General features: G+C 44.3%; 1 protein-coding gene and 1 pseudogene across 4 annotated transcripts in view; both read right to left on the reverse strand.

The window, feature by feature from the left end:
* The window catches only part of FYN (FYN proto-oncogene, Src family tyrosine kinase), a 206,135-nt gene that overhangs the window by 103,730 nt on the left and 88,176 nt on the right, over nt 1–14,229 (reverse strand). For 3 of the 4 annotated variants that reach the window (XM_028140293.2, XM_008159451.3, XM_028140267.2), the window contains exon 3: nt 8,534–8,601. The exons of the other annotated variant lie outside the window; for it this stretch is intronic. The gene's annotated coding sequence lies outside the window, so the exon portion shown is untranslated. The remainder of the gene's footprint in view (nt 1–8,533; nt 8,602–14,229) is intronic. 4 annotated transcript variants of the gene reach the window in all.
* On the reverse strand, nt 3,539–4,076 carry LOC103284818 (U6 snRNA-associated Sm-like protein LSm4; annotated as a pseudogene).

Here is a 14,229-nt window from a genome sequence, read left to right on the forward strand (position 1 = left end):
TAGTAGAATATTTTATGAAATTATTGCTAAATTTCTTAGGTATGATCATAGTATTGTTATGTAAAAGAATGTCCCTATTCTTGGCAGATACATGATGAAATACGTAGAATTAAAATGTCAAGATGTGTGTAATTTTCAAATGGTGCAGCAAAAATTTACCTATTGTAATATCCTATACAATAAAAGAGTAATAAGCAAATTGACCATCACTCCAACACACAAGATGGCCACCCCCATGTGGTCAAAGATGGCTGCCCCCATGTGGACACAAGATGGCCTCCACAAGATGGCCAGCAGGGGAGGGCAGTTGGGAGGGACCAGGCCTGCAAGGGAGGGCAGTTGGGGGCGATCAGGCCTGCAGGAGAGGGCAGTTGGGGGCAACCAGGCCTGCAGGGGAGGGCAGTTGCGGGGGGACCAGGACTGCAGGGGAGGGCAGTTGGGGGTGACCAGGCCAGCAGGGGAAGGCAGTTAGAGGCAACCAGGCTGGCAAGGGAGGGCAGTTAGGGGTGCCTGGGCCAGCAGGGGAGGGCAGTTGGGGGTGACCAGGCCTGCAGGGGAGGACAGTTAGGGGTGACCAGGCTGGCAGGGAGGGCAGTTAAGGGTGACCAAGCCAGCAGGGGAGGGCAGTTAGGGGCAATCGGGACAGCAGGGGAGCAGTTAGGTGTCAATCAGGCTGGCAGGGGAGTGGTTAGGGGGTGATCAGGCTGGCAGGGAGAAGCGGTTAGGGGCAATCAGTCAGGCAGCAGGTGAGCGGTTGGGAGTCAGCAGTCCTGGATAGTGAGAGGGATGTCCGACTGCCCATTTAGGCCCCCTAAACGGGCAGTCGGACATCCCTCGAGGGATCCCAGATTGGAGAGGGTGCAGGCTGGGCTGAGGGAAATCCTCATGCACAAATGCACGAATTTCGTGCACCAGGCCTCTAGTATATATATAATTGGAAGAGGAACTAAAAAAGCAAGTGGCACATTTAGAACATATAGGTGTTGATTTTATCATTCTCCTAACTAGCAGGTTTGAAAATTTTCAAAATAAAAAGTTGGGAAAGAAACTGGAAAAGAGAGAAGAAAAAAAAGAAAAAACAGGAAAGAAAAAAAAAAAGAAGCCAGGTCAGATAATATCACACTTCCCATTTTTATAATCACCTCACCATTCATATTCAGGTCAGCTTCACTGTGTGCCTTTTCATTCAGTACGGTTTTATTTTTACCACTTTAATAAATTTCATGTGTGCTCATTCAAACTGATGTAGCCACCCGTCTTGGTTTCTTTGCTGTCTGACATCAAAACCAAACTTTAAACAGAGCTCCAACAGCAGGTTCTGTAGAAGTGGACCAGGTAGGTACGTGTGAAGCCAAAGATATCATCTCAAAACCTCCTGAAATTGACACCTAATTCCCTACTAGATGGTTTTTAAGCTGGTAAGACTGGATCAAAGGCTGTGGGTGGGCATTCTCTGGGGCTTTGATCTTTTCCCAGGATGGCACTGGCTCTCTCTACCTGCGCTGGGTGTTGATAGAGGAATGACAGGTACAGGAAGCTGGTCAGAGAGGACACGGAGTTTTAGAGGCTCTTTCCACATGGAGTGTGCTGAGCCTGAGTTCTGGTGCAGAGAGCAGCTCGGCACAGGCTGCAGAATAGCCATTCTGAGTTCAATTGTAATGCCTGCGAGCTCCGGACAATGGACAATGTGGGAATGAATACTGGGGTGCCTTTAACTTGGAGAGGGCCATAAGGGGCCTAGACTCAGAGAGAGCAGGGATGAACCGGGCTCTCCTGCATATTAGCTGCACAGCTTCAGAGCAGTGCTCCTCAGTGGGGGCACAGTGGTCACCGTGCCTATGCTGGGGACAACTCTTCGCTGGGCAGGGCTGACTTAGCACTGTGGCATTAACCACCTCTGTCCCACTTCCAAGCTCACCACACGCCAACCCTGCCTCCAGTCTTTGAAAGGAGAACAAACACCCCACACTCTCAAACGCCCCCTGCCTTGGACATAGGCTAAATTCTCTGAGCGTCAGATTTTATCTGGGGAGGATACCTGTTCCACCACCCAAGTGGTGGTTTGGGAGGAGCAAATGTGCCACATCTCCTATACAAGTGATAGCATAATACGCATTGACATGGGCAGCCTGCCAGTCAGAGGCAGAGCTGTGGGGCAGGTCCAACTGCCTGGCTCCCAAGTGGGTTCCATTCCACAGTGTTAGCTGTCCGACAGCTACTTATTCTGAAAATGTTTCACCTCTGTAGGTGGGAAATTTTGGCTTATAAGTGTTGCTACAGATAAAAACCACACCACAGTGGGAATTTAGTATGAAAGCTGATGGCAGATAAGTGGGCCATGGGAACTGACAAGCAGGATGGCAGTCTCAAAGTAGCTTCCAAGAAATCAGGTTTAGGATGGCGCCAAAACTAACCTGGAATGACCACCAAATTACTTCAAGGACCAATAGACTCAAGTAACAGAACACCATCCCATGTACACCACAGCAGGCAACAGCAAGCACAGGTCTGACTTACAAAATGACGACTGATCAGTAATTTACAGTCTTCAGCAACGCTCCTGGAAAGGAACCCAGGAGGTTGGGTGGGGCTGTTGCACACAACTTCGCATAGAGCTGGAACTGTAGGCCTTGGAGTCACTCTCTGGGTGATTCGGTTGCAGAGGGGTGGCCGATCGCCTCTGGGAGAACTCGGACACTTCTCCAGAGATTCTCAACTGTCCCTCTTGGAGCATTCTGGCTCTCATTATGTTGCCTTCATGCCTTAAAATTTATGTAAAAATGCTCCTGTGCCCTTAGAACAGATTTGGTTTCTGGGTTACAAAACTGCTTGTTCTTGTTCTTTTTTTTTGTAGTTGTGTTTTTTTATTTTTGTCACACAAAAGAGAGAGAAAGGAGGCAAAGGAATAGGGCCCAACCAGGCTCCACAACAGCTTCTGAGGCACATGTCTGTGCGGTTTTGTTTTGAAAAGACAATTTCAGGTCTGTTTCAGGAAAACTCCCTGGACTGTCAATCTCAGTGTAAAGGCCTTAAAATGAAAACTTCCCATCTGTTTGCCACCCAGGGATCCAACAAGAGATATAAAACAAACCTGTTAAGAAAATGCCCCCCTTAACATAAGGCTCTACAGATGCATAACACACAGAACCTTCCAGGAATCAAGTTGGCTGGGACTTCACAAAATCAAAAACACCAAGTAACACTTCCAACTGTAAAAATGCTGGCTTTTAAAAAAAAAGAACTTAATGCCCTGGCCAGTGTGGCTTGGTTGGTTGGAGCACTGTCCTGTACACCAAAAGGCTGCAGTTTCGATTCCTGGTCAGGGCACATATCCAGGTTGCAGTTCCATCCCCAGTCAGGGTGCATGCGGGAGGAAGTACATCGATGTTTTTTTCACATCAATGTTTCTCTTTCTCTCCCTTCCTCTATCAAAAATCAATAATAATAATAAAAATACTTAACATAAAGAGGAGGACCACAAAATGCACAGGTGGGGTCCCCCTAACACCTGCCTCTTTTTTTTCTGTTCTGAACAGACTCATGGACTGGAGCAGACACGCAGTCTCTTTGGGGAGGGCTCAAGTCTCTGGGGGACCAGGGCCAGGCTCACTGCCGCCTGCCAGCCAGGCTTCTTTTCTGGCTGACCTCTGCCAGTGCCTGGGTTCCCGCCTCTGCCACGGCCGCCAAACACACTTCATCCAGCACCCACCATGCCACGGCCTTTCACTGCTTCTGCTGCCGCAGGCCACCACGGCCACGACCCTGGGACACCACCTCTTCTTTGACCATGTCAATGGTCTCACTGGGGATGCACAGGTACTTAATGGTGCTGCTGCGGAGGTAGCCCTGGAGCATCCGCCAGAACTTGTCCCCGTCCCTAGATGTGCAGATCACCCCGCGCAGGTTGATGTTCATCCAGTTGTCACAGCTTACCAGGTGCCCACTGTACGTCTCCCCGTTTTTAAGCCCCATTAACATGGGGTGATTCTGAGCTGTCTTCAGCATTGACAATGGGAGCATGGTGGCGGCAGGGACCTGGCCTGCCGGTCACTTCCACCGCGGCCTCCTCCGTTCATGCGCCCTGCTTGCTCTTATTCTTTTTTTAAAATTTATATTTTATTTTTATTTTTTATTGTCTAAAGTTTTACATATGTCTCCTTTTTCCCTGATTGACGCCCCCCCCCCCCCCAAAAAAAAAGAAGGAACTTCTACCATTTGCAACATGGATGGAACTGGAGAGCATTATGCTAAGTGAAATAAGCCAGTCGGAGAAAGATAAATATCAAATGATCTCACTCATATATGGGCTATAATGATCAACATAATTTGATGAGCAAGAATAGATCCAGAGACAAATGTTATTCTTTATCTCTGTTCCTCTCCACTCCCTTCCCCCTCCCCCCACCCCCTCCCACATTGCACACATGAGAAGCTAACTTTGTTTTGCTGATCTAATTTCTCCTTTATCATTCACTTTTAAATAAGGACTAGGAAATGCTGACTGGGCAGAAAGTCTGACCCTCTTTAAGGCCAAGGCCTCAGGAATTAACAGGGAAATGAGGGAAGCCAAGAGGTGGAGCAGGGAAAGGGTACAAGTCTTAAAGAGCAGAAGTGAAAGCAGACAACCACTCTAGGTTATCAGACCTGAAAGAGCATGGAAATGACCCACACATTATTAGAAAGGGGGTTCTGAGAAACAAGTAGCTGTAAGTGTGTGATTTCCCTTTAGATTCACTAAAATATTTAGCGCCAACGTGGTATTTTTATAGTCTCACTCGACTCTGCTTACGATTCAGCTTTGGTAGTTTCTCCAGATTCTATTCATTGTAAAAACAGCAGACTGATAACGTTTAGTCCCTAAATCTCTGGGGTAGGCCATCTGAAATGAGATCTTTTATCCTCTCTTCCCCCGCTTTCCAGAATGCATTTTCATAGCATTCTTGCAAGAAGAAAGATTATCAGAAAGAGAAAAATGAAGGGGAGTAAAGTTTAAAGAATATCATACCAAAGCTTTTGGTAGGAAAACATTTATGTCCGCAAGCACACACCACACCCTTTCTGGGAAGATATATTACGGGTCTTGAAGCTGGGTTAGTGGATCCCAAAATATACCACACAAACAGCACAGTTACCCTCCCAAAATAGGCCCTATAATTAAAGTCTTTTCAAGTGGATTGTCCTATATCACAACCTGACATATGTTGCTTTAATCTCCCTGCTTCAGCAAATGTAGCCATACTGGGTACAGAGGCTCTAAAAACTACTTGAATTTAAGCCAGACTGTGGTATCGCCAGGAAAATGATGCAAATATACAGCCCTGTGAACCAAAATACCAATCTCAATCATCTGTCATGAGATCTCTCCCCGCCCTAAGCACATTTTTGTCGCACCAGAATCGCTACCCCTGATTCAGAAGAAAGAACTAGCCCAGATTGAAATGCCGTTTCATCTCAGAGGCCATCTAAAGACAAGCGTATCTCAAGAAGCTGGGGTTGAAATTTAAAATATAAGACAATCTCTTTTGTGTGAATGCTGGGATCGTGTTGTGTGAGCCTCACTTTTGGGTTTAGTTGCCAGTCTTCAATATAAGTCTTCAGGCACCCATCTGTCTGAATTCATTACGTCATTTTTTTTGCTTGGAGTCAGAGTTCATGTAAGAGATAGCTTCTTAGGAGCCCTTTCAGACCTATTATTCTTTAAATAAACTTTTCAATGTTTTATACACACACACACACACACACACACACGTAAAAATAAATGTCAAAATATTTTAAAATTTAAACCTTCAAAATACTGAGTACTTTAGACATTAATTTTTTTTTTATTACTTCTGTATCAGGTTTCTCAGCCTTGGGATTATTGTTATTTTGAGCTGGATCACTCTGTGTGTGCGGCGCTGTCCTTCCCATTGTAGGATATTTAGCAGCCTCCCTGGCCTCCACCCACTAGAAGCCAGTAGCACACACCCTTTCTTCCCCATTTGTAACAACAAAAAATGTCTTCAGACATTGCCATATGTCCTCTGGGAAGACAAAATTGACCTGGATTGAGAACCACTGTCCTCTTTATGTATTTAGATATCTCCCCCGGCATGGCCAGGAAAAAGAAATCTAGATTTTTCAAGGCACCCACAAGTTTTAGTTTTAAGAATTTCAAACTTCCTATGACTCATAATGAAGAATCAGGATCTGTGATACACTACTACCCGAGAGATTTATAAACAGCACTACTGCTGTCTCAAAATAAGGGTGGCCTGGCCTCATTTCAGTCATTTAAGAGGATAAATCTGCTACCCGATCTCTTGGATTGCTAGCCCCCCTACTTTTAGGTGCTCCATTCTTAGAAGACTACTCTTAAGATATTTACCAGGCACTCAGGACTGATGATGGAGGAGGAGGATCAGGGTTGGGGTCTATTACCATCACCTACAGAATCGATGGCCCACTGAACTCCAGGGCCAGCCCACTCCAGGGGCAGCGTTCTAAAGCTGGGCCAGGTGTGAGGAAGCACATGGTAAAGCAGGTGCTTCCTCAGGGAGAGTTGCAGGGTGGGGAGAGATAGGAAAATAGCTTCAGAAGACAAAGAGCCAATGAATGGGAGGTGGTAGGTTCAGCTGAGAAGAAAAGGTGAATGAGGAAGGAGATTGTCCTTAAGTATCTGGTGGGCTGGTGTGGGAAAGTGGGTGGACTTGTGTCTGTCTGCTTAGAAAGTTGTAAGAGCGGTAGGTAATTCAATAGATGTTTAGCACCGGCCTTCCAGGTGCCCAGGAACTGAGGCGACAGGAAGGACGAAGACCCAGTCTCTGTCCTGTGGAGTGCACACTGTAGTTCCATAGGAGGACCGGACCTCTTCCCCTCCCAGCCACCTTCCCTCTTTCTATTTTAACAATTTGAGCCAAATGCCCAGGTATTTGTCTAACTGCTTGTGTGGTTTGTTTCCCCCCCCCCCCATTTTAAAAGTTAAGGTTTAATTAACATACAGCAAAATTCAGCCTTTTAATCGTATAGTTCTGTAAGTTTTCACAAACTCATATAGTTGCATAAATACCACCACAATAAAAATCAAGAACAATTGCCTCAATTGTTTTTTAAATTGGAGCAAATGGCTTGGGGCAACAGCAGGCTCATCTCTGAGAGAATGTGAAATTCCCTCTACCGGGATACTGTGGAAGAGACTTGTTTAGCTGGTGGGAGATTGGGCCAGACAAACCCTGAAGCCGGGTCCATCCCTCTGATTCCGTGAAACGGGACACCCGATCTTAAACATTACCCATCTGCAATGATACGGTTGATTTTCCCCAATCACAGGTAAAGGCCCCACCCTAGAGCCATAGTCTTTTAGTCAAAGCTCAATAAAATTGGCCCAATAATTGGATCTCTATGAAAGCTACATAATAAGCATAGAAAAAAAAAAATCAAGACAGGTTTGGAAATGAAAGCCTGAATGTGGTAACTGAGGTCCAAACCAAGGAGACCATCTACTCTAAACCCTTCTTTTACTTCTTGGCATTTTGGTTTAAAATAACATTAACTCCAAAACTGAACCAAGCTCAAACAATGTGACCACACTTGGCTCTAAAGGTGGGAGGAAGGGAAGTTAAATTAGACAACTTTGTCTAAGAATGGATGGACAGGGTTAAAGACAAACGTCTCAGGGGTTCCCACAGCTTGTTATGGAGGAGGGACTGTGGGGACCAAATGTGATGTGCCCTGTGACAGCAAATGGGGCGTGACCAACCCATCCCCAGCAGCCCTTCCGCTGGGGGATATGAACACCTTTTGGTGGCTTGACCTCAGTGACAGATGTCCGGTTTCCAAACAAGCCTGTTCTGTTATCAAGAATAACTGCCTTATTGAGCACCTACTCTGTTACAGCCCTATCTAGCTCCTTTTATTCTCACAACCACTTTATGAGGTAGGTAACATGATAAGACTCATTTTACAGATGAGGAAACTAAGGCCCGAAGAGGTTATATAACTACCAGTAAGTGTACAACTTTTTATTATTGCTAGCAAGGTCTTCTGGGTGGTTGCTGAACTTAAATGTCTTGGTCTCTCAGGCCACTGCTATGCTTGTTTTGTAGGCTGGCTCCCAGGCATGCTGGATTCCCCAAGCAGCCAATTGCCTGTTCTCTCTCATTTCAACCTAGAGGCCATAAGGCTCTCTCTGCTTTAGACTTTTTAGTTTATGTCACTCTTTTGGTCTGCAAGTTTATTACTCTTGTATTCTACAGGTGGCTTAGAACATAAGCTAGACTGTCAAGGCTATTCCTTAGCCTGCATCCGGAAGTTTCCCTAAACCTAGACTCCTCATTACATCTTAGAAAAACCCATGTTGTTTAATAACATCAACAATAACAAGAAAAAAAGTCATACTGTCAGAAAACACCAACTGAATGTCACAGTTAATTATAAAACTGCACTTTGTCTGCGTTTAGTGCAGATTTAAAATGCACAGAACGAGACAACGGCTGCCCTTTGTGAGCACCGTTTTACAAAAGAGGGTGTTAGAAAACAATGCAGTGACACTTACCAGATTTCCCCCAACTATCACAAACTTATATACACCACATGTCTTCTAGTACCGCTGCTGGGGTGGTCCTGAAAAACAATACCACAACAGGATAGATGCATCATTAAAGACATAATTTAATATATGTATATATTGTGTTTTTCTCCTGGATACCACACGTCTTCCTGTTTTGGGCTCCCATCAATGTACCAAACTCTTACTGTCAGATTCCTCTTTGTTTTCACAGGAAGATAAAACTAACTTACAAATTAATTCAGCACTCACTAATCCTATATAATAAAGAGCTAATATGCTAATTAGACTGGGTATCGGACGACCTTCCAGAACGACCTTCCGGAATGACCAGTGGGCGGGGGACAGGGCCGTGAGGCAGCTGGGGCTGCGAAGGCCTACCCTTACACAATTTTCGTGCATCGAGCCTCTAGTAACAAATAAATAAAAACCTGGATGACGGAGTAAGTCAGAAACTATGCTTATAAATACTTTATTTGAATTTTTAGCATTTTAAAAGAATTGAATGCAGAAATATCCAAAGTTGAACTCATTATATTTTCCCCCCAAGCTAATTCCTCATTCCTATTTCTTTCAGTAACACAATCCTGTCTCCTTTACTGGCTGTGAAACCTGATCTTTCTTTTCTAGACTTCATTTTATTATGAAAAACTAGAGGCCCGATGCATGAAGATTCGTGCAAGAATGGGCCTTCCTTACCCTGGCTGCCGGCACTGCATTAGCTCTGGCTGGAGCCACCTTTCCACCTTCCCACACTGCCCAGAGGCCCGGAGCAGCTGGGGCGGTACAGAACGCCTGCGTTGTCGCCATGGCGACAACGCAGTGTCCCGCCCCACCCGGCTGCTCAGCGCCTGTGTATGCAAATTAATCCGCCATCTTTTTTTTGGGGGTTAATTTACATACTCCTGATTGGCTGGTGGGTGTTGCGAAGGTACGGTCAATTTGCATCTTACTCTTTTATTAGTGTAGATAGGAATAATTATACTAACCTCCCAAGGTTGTTATGAGGATTAAATTATATAAATTTAATGACATTAAATGACATAGGAAGGCTTAAAACAGCACCTGGTCCACAGTAAATGCTGGGTGAACGTGAAGACTGATTTTCATTCTCCTAGTCACGCAGGCCTGAAAACTACCGTGGCCTTCCTCACCTTCACGGTAAACCCTGGCCTAAGCCTGCCCTTCCAGGCCCCAGGCGTGCTGCACTCAAGGCCTCCGTATTCTCACTCTGGGGTTACCCTCTGCTCTCTCTGGTTGGCATAAGTCCTGGCAGAAACTGATCACTGGCCTCCTATTTCTTCCCTTCCAATCCCACACTCCTGGTTCTGCAAAGCATCCTTCCTAAACACCACTTAAGGCCTCAGTGGAAACACCTTCCACTGCTTCCTGTCACCTACAAATTTATCTGTGAAATTATGTTAGCCCAGTGGTACAGCTCACCTCGGCTTTCTCTCCACTTCTCCCCATCAAATGCTTTGGAATTCAGTCACCTGTCCCCCCTCAGCCTTTTGGCATGCCAGTTCCCTGAATGTCTTCTGTCCCATGCGTGCTGGTAGGAGGCCCAGCCATTCACTCCCTAAGGCAGGGACTCTTTTTAACTTTCTGTGCCCTAACAATCTAGAGATATGTTTCTCAGAATAATGTTTCTAAATGTTTGAAATTAGCACATGAAATGCAAAAGAAGTATATTGATATACAGTTGTCAAAATTGTTATGTGCTTCTTTTGATGTTTAAATAAATTCCAGTAAAAGTCTAACAACAGCTAATTTTGAAGTACTGTTGGGGTGATATTTCAGGATATCTTTAAGTATAATGTAATATGAAAATACTCATAATTTCTATTGGAAACAAATAGTTAATGCCACTTTCATAACAGAAGAAAATGTTAGATTTCAGTTAAAGAGTTAGTGAAAATAAAGAGATAATTTTTCCCCATCCAAGTTCACAGACCCCCTGAGTTCCATCCATGGACTCAGGTCAAGCATCCCGACTTTAAGGCCTAGCCAAATGTTCATCTTCTTCTTGAGCTCTTTCTACCTTGATTTTCCCAATTCGGTATTACTTTACCCTCTTTGTTTTTCTCTTTTTAAAAATTCTGTATTATTGATATACTTTAAATGTTTCCTACTTCTCAAGTTGTAAGTCTTTTAAGGTGTAAGGGAAGGCCCTATGCTTTTCCATTTTTTAATTCCTCTCATGGCTAATAATGCGTGGCCTCACAGCAGGCACAGTAGGAAGGCATTAGGCAGCACTGCTTGAATTAATCTGTGAATAACAGTGCCAACTTGCTTATGTTACAGACTCAGCTAATATTAATATTATCTCATCTCTCTTGGGAAGTATAGGAGGTCCTAACTAAATATGTCCATGTTTAGAGTATAACGTACTAGAATTAGGCAACAAAATGCTCTCGTCCTTTACTTTTCCTTTTTAGAGAGTAAATACTTAGTCAATGCTGCTGATTGACTGATCTGGGGAAAGACCAGATCTTCAATCATTCTTCCGATACAGGGGCTGCCTGCCTGACACACAATTCCTGCCTTTGTGAGCTCCAAGTCTAGGAGCTTTCCTGGGTTAGTCTGAGGATCTCTCAACCTTTCAGGCCTTTGCAGAGACAAAGAATAGCTGGTGATTTCCTAAGTACAGGTGCCTTTATGAGTCAGGTAGGCAGGGCCAGTTAAGAGTTGCCATGGCTTCCCATTGCTCTCATATATGTGAGCCCCTGGTTCCAGGGTAGGCGGTTCCAGTAGATGGAGCAGTGGAATTCCATCTCCTCTCCTGAGTGATGCTGTCTCTGCATATGAGGTTGGAGATGGCAACCCCACCAAAGGGCCCATCTCAGGAATGTCTACTAAACACCTGGCTGAAGAGTTCACTGTGAACTCCACTGAGTCTATAATGGATCAACCTCATGATAGATATCAGTCCTTCAGTCTATCAGCTTTTTTCCTAAATAGCTGCAGCTTAGGACTCCTGTGTGTCTTTGCCAAGAAAAACAAAAATATAACAGACTAGTTCATCCTTTTCAAATGAAGAGAGAATAATGATAGTCTCCACTGAAACCATTCATAAGGGCATTGTGACCATTTGCTTTGGCAGAAATTCACCACTGGCAGCATTTTCAAGCCCTACATCATGTCAAGTGACTCTTATGATAAGTGGGATGTAGTCTCCCATCCCAGTAACCAAGATTAATGAGATCTCCATTCAGAGAACAAAGGCTGGACTTGGCACATTCTTTTATTCTTAAAGACACTTAAATGCATTTCGGTTGAATTTGTTCCTTTTGAGACTCACTAGATATGTGGTACTAAATAAAAATAGATGAATGATCATGGAGAGGGTAGCATGACTGTTTTACCTTCTGTTTCAGGAATTATGATGTATCCATTCTCATAAATAAAAAGATGTTTAAAGGTGCTCCCACACAACAACACATTGCACTGTATGTACTGTTTGCTTTTAATACATATCGTAGACTACTGTGTGGCTCCTGGTTTAAAGGGAACATTCTCAACACACACTGAGAACAAGTTTTCTTGAGTACAATTCCCATGTGCATGGGGCCATTCCCTCTTCCTTTTTCTAACATGCTCCATATTCCTTCAGTCTCAGTGTCTCATGGACAGGTGACAGCAGCCCCAGCTGGAGGGTGGGGACCTGAGTAGTCGAAGGCTGTAGAGTGTGCCAACAAGAAACATCAGCATCACCTGGGACCATCTGAGAAACGTCAGTTCTGGGGCCCCACCACAGACCTACTGAATCATAACCTATTTTACAAGATCCCCATTTCATCTGTGTGCACACTAAAGTTTGAGATTCACTGATCTAAGGGAAACCCCTTTCCAGTGATGGGTTTAAGAACTGGCATGTGACCCAATTCAAAACAATGAGATGTGAAGAAGGTTTTTTGGGAGCATCTCCTCTTTCTTGTGGGAGAAATTACCTCCTTCTGACTGCTGTGTGGGATGTGACACCTAGAACTTCCACAGCTACCTTACTCCCACCTAAAAGAGGGAGGGCAGAGACAGAAAAACCACAGGGAAGCAGAGCAGGGCTGATTGCATTAGGTCAACCCTGAAGTCTGTGGAATCACCGAACTGCCAATAAATTTCTCATTGTTCAGGCCTCCTGGAGTTGAGTTTTCAATCATCTACAGCTAGAAAACACCCCAAAATAAAGCATTATTAAGAGAACAGAATGCCCAGGCACCGAGCGCAACCACATGCTGAAGAGTTCAGGCAAGACAGTGCATTGAGGGACCAGAGCGAGTTTAGAGCCTTGTTTTGTTGGGGGAACTGACCCAGTTAGTATTTCCGGTTCTGACAACCATTGTTTACTTTGCCCATTTCCAAAACTTTTCCAAATTGGCCAGTCTAAATTATCAACCGGAGAAAGTGCTGAACACTTTCCACATTATTTTAACCAGAGTGATCAACAGAAGTCACATGGATGTCATTTCCTGCAAAGACAATGGGAGACTAATTGCTCAGCCTCACACTCTAATAGGGAAGACAACCTGTGACATGTAATTACTGGAGGGTAAATAACAAAAAGCTTGAGGCTCTCAGAATCTGTTCTGGATCCACTCCAAAAACTTGGGGAAAAGAAAAAGAGAGAGAGAGAGAGAGAGAGAGAGAGAGAGAGCCAGCTGATCTAAGAAAAGATTTGAGAGGCTAGCAGTTTAGGTAACCACTCATACCATTTTTACACATCACTGGTACTTATTAAAGACCTATCTAAGGGAAACTAAATAGACCTACTATTATATAAAACCGTATATGGCTTTGGTGTAATTTTGCTTCATATGTAGGAGTGATGTCATCAAGGAAAACTGATGTCTAAATGGACATTATCTCTTTTGTGTGTCATGGCTTCTTAGCCACAACAAGATATTTTGGGGGATGGGCTTGTGTTGGCTTGATGAAGAATGTGCTATCATCTATCATGCAGTGGATGTTAGTTGGTTTTCTACAGAATATTCCTTAAGTTCTATTACCTCAGGACTCTTTTTCTCTCCAAACCTTTTTGCTTTATCTTCCTTGGTACCTCATACACTGTCACAGCTCCAACCATCATCTCTTGTCATGAGTTTCAAACCATCCCTAGATCTATTGCCCACACTCCCAGTTCCTCTGCTGCCCCTAGATAGAAAGTATCCTGAGGACGAGCACTTTGATTTGGTCACTGCTCTATTACCAATGCTTAGCACAGTGGCTGGCACTGAGTATTACATGTTTGTTGAATGAAGAAGTTAAAGGCCTCACAGAGCCTTAAGATGTTTCACAGAATTTCCTGCCATCACCCTCTAACTGGCCTGACTCAGTTCTCTCCTTTACTCACTCGATTGACACAAATGAATGCTCTGGATTATAGCAATGGTCATGTGAGTTCTAGAATGTCTCAGCTGAGAATGACTTACCAGCCCAGCCCTGAATATTTCCAGGTGAGAAACTGGTCCCACCAAGGCCAGAAAACTTGCCTAAGGTCTTATGATTAGTGGGCAGCAGAGGCAGCATTATAACTCAGTGGCTCTTGCTAACAGCATGTGACTGACTAGTTCAAAACCTTTAATACTCTTTTTCAGCAGAACCTAGTACAGGGCTAGGTATGTAGGAGATAACCAATAATATTTGTTGACTAACTAATTGGATAAACGAATGGTTCTCTTTGGCATATA

This window comes from Eptesicus fuscus, chromosome 10, assembly GCF_027574615.1.
Source record: "Eptesicus fuscus isolate TK198812 chromosome 10, DD_ASM_mEF_20220401, whole genome shotgun sequence".
Taxonomy (NCBI): domain Eukaryota; kingdom Metazoa; phylum Chordata; class Mammalia; order Chiroptera; family Vespertilionidae; genus Eptesicus; species Eptesicus fuscus.